This window comes from Octopus sinensis, linkage group LG5 (genome assembly GCF_006345805.1).
Source record: "Octopus sinensis linkage group LG5, ASM634580v1, whole genome shotgun sequence".
NCBI lineage: Eukaryota > Metazoa > Mollusca > Cephalopoda > Octopoda > Octopodidae > Octopus > Octopus sinensis.
In genome coordinates this window covers 114,032,844-114,041,384 of record NC_043001.1, presented here as the reverse complement: position 1 = coordinate 114,041,384, position 8,541 = coordinate 114,032,844, and the positions used below count along the sequence as shown (strand labels likewise).

The following is an 8,541-nucleotide window of genomic DNA, read 5'->3' as shown; positions in this document are numbered from 1 at the left end:
GTTTAGAACCAACTTATAGGTTTATTTTTCCTTGAGGGAACTCACAGAATAGACAGTTTTCCATTAAGTTCGCAACTAAATGCTCGCTGTCACAATGTAGTTGCTGAAGAATATAAAAGGCTGGCAAAAGGAGCCTTAGCAAGAGAATCAAAATAAAAGACTCTTCTAAAGAGGCATTCTTAAAACTACACCAGTAATGATATCCGGAACGTTGGCTTTGTTGATGTCAAATTTTCCACAGAGAGAATCTGCAGAATGGGTTGTTAGGCATGGGTGATTTGGAATGGTTTTTTATTAGATTTCGTTTCTAAAGAACTGATTTCACAATGCTTATGTTGCTTGATAAATAATTCGCTAAATTTTAGTAGAAATCTCGGTTTGGCAGGTGACCAGCAACTACAGTTGATGAAGAGAACAATGCAAGGATAATAGATTCGTGAAATACGTTGAACAGAAATTACTCTTTGTCTTCGAATACAATCAGTGACACAGACAACTGAGGTCAATAATGTAAATATTGTAGTTGCTTGTAGATGACTTATTATTATACCGGACAACATCGGATTGCTTTATTTAAGCCAATATAGCAATTGAAATGTAGTATAGTTTGTATGTGTTTGTGAGTTTGTGTATTTGTGTGTGTGGATACTTATATATGAATGTGTATATATATATATATATATATATATATATATATATATATATATATATGTGTGTGTGTGTGTGTGTGTGTGTATAAATATGTGTGTATGTGTATGTGTATATAGGTTATATGCAATAGAAGTAATATTAGATTACAATAATCATGTGTGTATCATACTTGATATTAATACATTAATACATTTCTAGGCAAAATTACGGACGTCTTCATCCCGAGATAGTATCTCATATGCACGTGACGTTGTCAATATCAAAAGATATACACCAGAGACAGACGAAAATAATCCTAGGAGCGGACGGAATAAATGCTACATGGACTTCTGCCTCCATGGCTTTGTCAGTAGCAGGAACTCAAAACCAACCTCTTGCCAAATTAACACTTATACTGGATGATATATCAAAACAGGGAATAAACATGAACTGCTGTTGCAAATAGAAGCGCAGTTATGCTTCTTAACACAGCATATCTATGGTATTTGTCCAGAGATATCACCAGTGGGATACCTCAGGACGAATACTGCAGTAAAATTTGCCTAACACGATGCATTGATATATTAAATATGATATACAAATGATGTTTCAATGTAATAGTGCATCTGGTGCATACCATGATACCATGCATATAAACATATCTATGTGTGTGTATATGGATGTATGCATGTGTGTATGTGTATGTGTGCGTGCGTGTGTATGAGGCATATGATGCAGTGGTTAGGATGTCGCATGCACGATCGTAAGGTTGTCCTTCGATACCTAGATTGGCGGTGGTTGTTTACACATAGACAGGTATCTACCCAACTACTACCTTGTCTCTTTGACACATTCACACACATACACACCACCCACTCTACATACATACAAACCGGTGCCCTCACACGCTCCTCTTTTTTACTCTCTTATTCAAGCATACCTATACACCCATCAACAGCGGTACAAGAATGCACACCTATCCAGGCACACACTGGTACACACAGAGACACTCAAATTCCCATCTCTGCTACTGTCACTTTGACACTTGTTCCCACCTTTCCTGCCACCGAGTCTTTAGCTATCGCACACACCCACACATCCACAAATCAAACTCACTCATTATTTCCTTCACTTATTACCTCTCTTAGTTTCCATCCTTCTCTCTAGGGAGACATCTTTTCCTTCATCAACCATTTTCCATTACAACATGTGTTACTAATAATTTGTTCTCATCCGATTTTACCAAGGTCGCTTTCCTGATGATCTTACAAATCCCTCGGATCCTTGGACTCTCCATCAAACCTTCCAGAATTTCTATGCATTGAAAAATTGTTTCTCATTTTCCCTTATTCAAAACAACGGTTCACATCCCTGCACTCTTAAACACAGACACATCTACCACATTCCTCTTGACTTTGCATTTGCTTCATGCACAAAATTTTTTTCACCAGTTCCTTACCATCCATATAACATTTTATTTCCCAGACCGGGCGTTGTGAGTGTTTATTGAGCGAAAACACCTAAAGCTCCACGAGGCTCCGGCAGGAGATGGTGATGATCCCTGCTGTACTCTTTCACCACAACTTTCTCTCACTCTTACTTCCTGTTTCTGTTGTACCTGTATTTCAAGGGGCCGGCCTTGTCACACTCTGTGTCACGCTGAATATCCCCGAGAACTACGTTAAGGGTACACGTGTCTGTGGAGTGCTCAGCCACTTACACGTTAATTTCACGAGCAGGCTATTCCGTTGATTCGGATCAACCGGAACCCTCGTCGTCGTAACCGACGGAGTGCTTCCATTCCATAACATTTTATCCAACCTCCATTGGCACTTCGCTGGAGTGTCGCATTTTTTAAATATGATTTCTCTCGCTTTTTTTTTTTTAACAGTTTTCAGGATGAACTTTTCTTTGACCCCTTTTTTTCTTCCTGAACATCGTTCCAGATGATTGCAGTCTGCATTCAAACCCTACCGAGCTGAGTTCTTCTATTCATTTCATGTCGTCGATTATCCCTTTATTATTCCCTGTCTGTCAGCCTATTTTTTCGGAGAAAATCGGTTGTGGTCAGAACATGGCGGTGAGCTGGCGGAAACGTTAGCACGCCGGGCGAAATGCTTAGCAGTATTTCGCCTGCCGTTACGTTCTGAGTTCAAATTCCGCCGAGGTCGACTTTGCCTTTCATCCTTTCGGGGTCGATTAAATAAGTACCAGTTACGCACTGGGGTCGATATAATCGACTTAATCCGTTTGTCTGTCCTTGTTTGTCCTCTCTGTGTTTAGCCCCATGTAGGTAGTAAAGAAATGGGTTGTGGTCAGAACAGGAAATGTATTAAGCCCCATCTAAGAGACGTCGAATTTGCATCAGGAATTGAGGACTTATGGAATGGTTTTCTTTCTTTACTAGACGCTAAAGTGCTATAATGTATTGGAAAGAAAATATATAACATTCTGAATTTATATTTTATAAAGCGGTATTCTTGTAAGTAAAGCAACTGATTACTTTTATTCGGGGATCGGGAACCGCCCCTCTGCCCATATTGTTAAACGACTGACATATTCCTCTACGGCCCCGTACACTTTAAACTTAATATTGATATTTCTCATACATTGTGAATGCAAGGTATTGCTATGGATAAGGTACACTTGAGTGAATTTCGTATAGTTATATATGTGTTACTTTTATTATGAAAACCGTAAGTATGAATACTGACATCAGTAGAAATTGAACTTAGAACAGATTGAGACTAAAAATCAAAAGAGAAAATATTCTATCCATTTCTGTCATTCGTCTACCGGTCTTTCAAATTTATGTAGAGAAGGGTGAACCGGATTGGATCAAATCACTATGAAACGGGTAATATTTTATCAGCTTTGATGGATGATGTCAAATTGACATCTGCTGGATACGATCTCAGAACATTGAGGAATGTAGCTAAATGCTGAAATACATCAACGCATGTCCTCTACCATATGACTCACTTCTTCATTCTACGCTAAAACGTTAATATTTAAAAACAATACATGAATACGCGAAGATTTATTGTACGACATCGCGAAGGGTGACATTACAACACAGCAAATACTTCACAAGTTTCTGTTGATGTGATGCAATGATTTCTCATAGCAACTCAGAAAACTATTAAGTAACTGCACACATATAAACACACATTTACACACCTGGACACATAAGGTAACTCATATAGGAATACATTCATCACGTTGCACCAAATCTCTCGTATATTGAACGTCACAGCACAGAACATAAGACAGCACACGTTTCATACAAACGAGGAAAATATATACTATTCCCACGGCCAGTCATTATCTAACCTCGTTATCAGTAAATCATAAATTTCAGATAAGCATCGATTCGAAAGCATAGTAAAGCGATTATATCATATCAAAAAACAATCCAAAACCAACGCTACAAATGTATGTAGAAAAAAAATAAAAAAAGGAAAAAAAATCTACTAGGACATTATAAGCCGTGCTTGTGGCAACATCATCATCAGAAACAGCGACGCAATATCAACGGCAAAATCAGAAACAAAATTTCTAATGGTGATGATGATAATGATGATGATGATGACGATGATGATAACAACATCAACAACGGAAACAACAATAGCAACAACAGCCATAATAATAATGATGATGATGATGGTGATGATTTCTTTTATTTGCCACGAGGGCGGTGGACGAGGGGGAAAATACAACGACAGGCATGGTGTTGGGGTTTACATACAAATAAATGATAAAAAAAAAAGAAACGAATTTTAACCTATAGTGATAAATAGGTTTGACAATCGGCATTCTCCGAAAGGATACTAAGATATAAGAAATCGCAGAGAATGAATAACTAACTTATTTCTACCTGCATATATACATGTATACGTACGTGTGTGTATAGAAACGATATACTCTGAGTGAATTTATTTGTATGTATGTATATATGTATGTGTATGTATGTATATAATGAAAATCAAATACCAAAAGCAAAAGATAAGAAAAGTCTGGAGACGTTCACAGTTAATAATCATTAAAGTGACTGACGTCGCTCAAAGAAGCAAAAAAGTTATAACTATTTTTTATGGTAAAGACGACTCTGCAATGAGATGATGAAGTCAATCATTTAACGTTTCATGTCACCCATCAATGGTTGATCATCTTATGAATATATACATGAGACCAGTGAACCGCCCGATTTCTCTTACATTCTCACAAATCGTGTGATTATAAAACATATACTTAGAAGTGCTGGCGAAAGGATAAAAACTGCTGAGTCGTAGGCTGGTTGTTGAATACTTTGATCAAAAATGTATCTGAAATTTGCTAACAGATTCAATAGTTTGGATTCGGATGGTCTCTGCGATGCGTTCAGTATTATTCTTTCCATAATTTTGAAACAACTTGGCAGTCTACAGTATGTATATATACATATGATTTTTTATTAAAACTTAACACAGACCTGAAGAAGTCCCGTTAATATCCCTTCATTCTCTGACTAGATTCGTTAGCAATTTCACTCAGTTCGATAGTCACACCTTCAATATAATCCCCTTTGAAAATGTGACCTCTTTCAGATGAATGTCTAAATCAATTATAGTTTACACGATTTGACAGATGTCCACTTCTTATAGCGAAGATTATACAAAGACGCATACAGCATACTATATACTTTTTAATAAGCCAGAATCATTTTTTAAAAAATAACTGAAAGGAATTTAAATGATATTAAATGATTACTGAAATTGTATTATGGTACTCACAACATTACTAATTTATGAGTATAAATTTATGAGTATGAGTTTACGGCCATATCACTTTGAAAACACCGGTTCTCGTCCGATCACCGAAGTTAAACAAAATCGAGCCTAGTTAGTACTTAGATGGGTGACCGCTTGGGAAACTTAGGTGCTGTAAACGCCGTTCTCTCTTTTTAAGGCGGCGAGCTGGCAGAAACGTTAGCACGCAGGGCGAAATGCCAAGTGGTATTTCGGCTGCCGTTAAGTTCTGAGTTCAAATTCCGCCGAGGTCGACTTTGCCTTTCATCCTTTCGGGGTCGATTAAATAAGTACCAGTAAATCGGATTTTTTTTTTTGCGTGGAATCAAGTACCCTGAATTCTAATATGCTGCAAATCCCTTATGGTTCTAATTCCTTTATGACATTCTGCTGGTCAAGGTTACCGTTAGATGTTTCTTTCATTTTCCCTTTGATAAAGGTAGCTTTTGCACATTTATCGTCATCACTGAATCGTTTAACAACGGTTAGTAAGCCCTGTAGTTGTTGGTCACTTTTTGCAAAGAGCTTTAAATCATCCATGTAAATGAGAAGATTTATATTTTTATCAAAGATTTTATAACCATACTGTACATCATTGAGCAATTTCGAGATAGGTATTAAGGCCAGACAAAAGAGGAGTGGCGATAGTGGGTCACCCTGGAAAATCACACATGTAATTCTTACATCTCCAGCATTTAGAGATTCATTGTCACTGTTCAATGTCAGTGTGGTTCTCCATGATCTCATACTTACAGACAAAATGTTTCGCAGAGTAGGTGTTATTTTAGACATTTCCAGACATTTCTTTATCCAGCTATGTTGCAAACTATGAAAAGCTTTTTTATAGTCTATCCAGGCTATTGACAAGTTTTTGTATTGTTTGTGATAATCTTCCAAGATCATCTTATTGATGAGTAGCTGATCTTTACAACCATAGGACCCACGTTTACATCCTTTTTGCTCATTAGGGACTATGCCTCTTTGTATTAAAAAACTATAGTAAATTCAGTCAAGACGGTTGTTAGCGTTTTATACATTGATGTTAAGCAGGTTATGGGTAGATAATTTTTGGTTCATTTGTTTCTTCATTTTTTGGAAGTAGGAATGTTATACCAATAACTAGCCAAGGCTGAGTCAAATTAGGATGTTGCAAAACAATGCTGTAAAGTTTTGTTAGCAGTTCATGTGTTTCTGAGAAGGCATTCAACCAGAAGTTAGGAGTTTATCTTTTCCTGGAGGCTTCCATTTGTTTGACTTCTTGAGATCCGATCTTACATCTTCTACCTTAATTCCCCCCACCCACTTTTGCCCTTCTAAGGAGTCTGAGTCAGTAGATATTCTATCAGTCCAAGGGACCTTTTCATCGTGTGTTTTTTCTTCAGCCCAAATTTTATTCCAAAATTCCTGCACTCCTTTTGATGGGATAGACTTTACTGAAACTAATATTTTCCCTATCTTCCTGTAATAATTTTGGGGCTTATTTTTGAACATGTTCTCCTTTAAGAATCTAACGCTCTTTTCATACCTTGCTATGCGAGCAGCTTTAGCACGTATCTTTTGCTTGATGGTTTCTATGGTGGTTTCAATATCAAATATGGTTTTTACATTATATTTTTTCTTTAATTTTGAGGTTTTTGTAGGTTTGATAGTCTTGTCAAACTTACAGTTCTTTAAACATTGTATGTCAGACCTAAGTACCTGAATTTGGTGTTGAACACTCTCTTACCAAGAAGGGTTTTTATGAGAATGTTGTCGTTTTCTAATATTTTTACCACGTTGAATCGTTGAGATTTTCGCGGATGCACAATACAGGTGTAATATCAACATCATTACCTGAAATTATATCTTTAAATGCAAGGCGGATTTTATCAATTATTTTCAGGTTTTGGTTGGAATTGCAAATTTTTGGGAGAGTGTCACGTTCAATCATACTGGTTTCTTTAATTTTCAGCCATTCAATCACGATTTAATGTTTTTAGATTATGTAGTTCTGTTGGGTCAATTTGCGTGTGACTTTCTTCATCTATTTGATTTTCATCTGCCTTAGTATTTATGGTTGGTTCAGAGAGTATTTCACTTTGCATATTAGTTACATTAACTCTTTTAATCATTACTGCATTTTCCTCAGCCCTGAGCTGGTCTATAATTATTTCCTCTGTAGTATCTTCTTTAGCTTCTGCTTCGTTCTTTTTATCCCTTACTGCTTGTTTAATTTTGTCAACCTCTACTTCAGTTATTAATTACTTTTTCATGATATTTCTTCTGACGTTGGTACGTTTCTTACTGTCTATGTAGGGTCTTACTTCAAGGTGTTTCTGTCTCCAGTTTAAGTAGGTTTGTACAGTATTAGATTTATTTGTGGGGAAATATATGGCATGGTAGAAGGGCGTAAGAACTTCTTCATTATCTTCCCTAAACCATTTTCCATTCTTTTTCTTTTGGTTATTTCATGAGGAGCCTAGATGGCCATCTGTTGATATATTCCAGTTTTGGGTATTTCCAGCTCCTGTATTTCAGGAAGATTTGAACCAGTAGCTGATTTTTCGCTTAAAATCTGGCTCATCATTCGAGTACGTTGCCCTTTGTGATCAGATCGACGACCAGCCAGGTCTTTATTTTGCTTTATCAGTGAGGCATGGCGAACCTCGACTTTGACATTAGGGGACGGATCTGTCTGTTTAGGGTTAATTTCTTGAGACAATACTATCACCGAGTTCTTTGCATGTAAACATTGCTTGTAACGTAGCTTTTTATGGCTAACAGATCTGTATTCGTCTGTATGCGTTCCTGTAGCCGTTTTACTGTAACATTTCTGTTATTCTTGTAGTAAATTCTGGTAAATGCTTTCTGAATGTATTCCTGTTAACAGTTGCTACGCTAATGATAAGCAAGTGTTTGGTCTATAAGTGCTAGATGTATTAACATTGCTTTTATCTTTCATAAGGAGTATTGTCCTCCCTCTAATCATCCAATCTGGTATTATTCCTCCATTAAGGCTATCCTGGAGTTTTTCCCTCCGTTTCCTGTGTAAACTACTAAACCTAGTCCTGGTCCTTTCCAATTCGGCATTTTCCCTAACACTTTACTCATTACTGCACTAGTTAGCCTTAGATCTGCCTGTTTT

General features: G+C 36.8%; 1 non-coding gene across 1 annotated transcript; it reads left to right on the top strand.

Moving 5' to 3' along the window:
* Positions 1-5,440: 5,440 nt before the first annotated feature.
* LOC115212430 lies at positions 5,441-5,559 on the top strand. Its single transcript, XR_003881717.1, has one exon. It is a non-coding gene; the product is annotated as a 5S ribosomal RNA (ribosomal RNA).
* Positions 5,560-8,541: the final 2,982 nt, after the last annotated feature.